Below are 986 nucleotides of genomic sequence, written 5' to 3'. Positions count from 1 at the left end.
CAGCCCAAACCGTTCTGTGATTAATCACTCTGTGGGTTACACTGATCCTACACCATCAATTGCACCATGTTCTTTGGGCTAACAGCCAGGTAGGATCTGTGAAATTACAGTGCTAAACAGAGATGATAGTGCCAGGCAGGCTTTTGTTGAGGCTTCCCAGTGGAAGTATGGAGGAGGAGTGGGAGCAGGTCACACCTGCAGAGAGAGCACAAGTCATGCTTGTGGGATCAGGAACTAACACAGGCAGATGCGCAGGAAGAGTTAAAGAAGGGTCTTCATCAGGCCAGAAGAACACAAAACCAGCAGAAGAATAGGCAGGGAAGGGCTGGAGTCTGGTACAGTGCTCCCTTCAACATGCCACCCACAGGCTCTGTCAGTGGTATTGAAAGGGACCATAACAACCCCCAGGATGAGTCCAGGGCACCTGTGAATGGGGGAATGGAGGAGTCATGGCAAAGCACAGGGTCAGCCCACAGGACAGTGGTCCCTGCATCCAGCAGTGCTGCCCCACGGGCTCAGATCAGGGAGGTGCAAGAAATGTTGAGCCAGGCCAAGACCTTCTCCACAAGTGTGTCAGTGCCCCAGGGAGCTCCGCAGGGGGCCCTGCCGGCCCAGCCATGTGTGGCCACCACCCCACAGCCATGGTGGCATGCTGCCACCCTCCCTGGGCAGCTCCTCCAAAAAAGGGCACTTCCACAATTTATTACGTCTCTTTCTTTGCAAGGTGCTGCACCTGGGTCAGGGCAACCCACAGTACCAGCACAGACTGGGGGATGTGTGGGTGGGTAGGTAGGTGGATGGATGGATGGAGAGCAGCCCTGCAGAGAAGGGCTGGGGGATACTGGTGTGTGATAAATGGGACATCAGCAGGCAATGTGGGCTTGCAGCCCAGAAATCTGAGCATCTCCCGGGCTGCGTCACCAATAGCGTGGCCAGCAGGTCAAGGGGGGGGATGCTGCCCCTCTGCTCCACTCTCCCGCGACCCT

Source organism: Eurypyga helias, unplaced genomic scaffold (assembly GCF_000690775.1).
Source record: "Eurypyga helias isolate BGI_N326 unplaced genomic scaffold, ASM69077v1 scaffold8600, whole genome shotgun sequence".
NCBI classification, from domain to species: domain Eukaryota; kingdom Metazoa; phylum Chordata; class Aves; order Eurypygiformes; family Eurypygidae; genus Eurypyga; species Eurypyga helias.
This window is presented reverse-complemented; position numbering follows the sequence as displayed.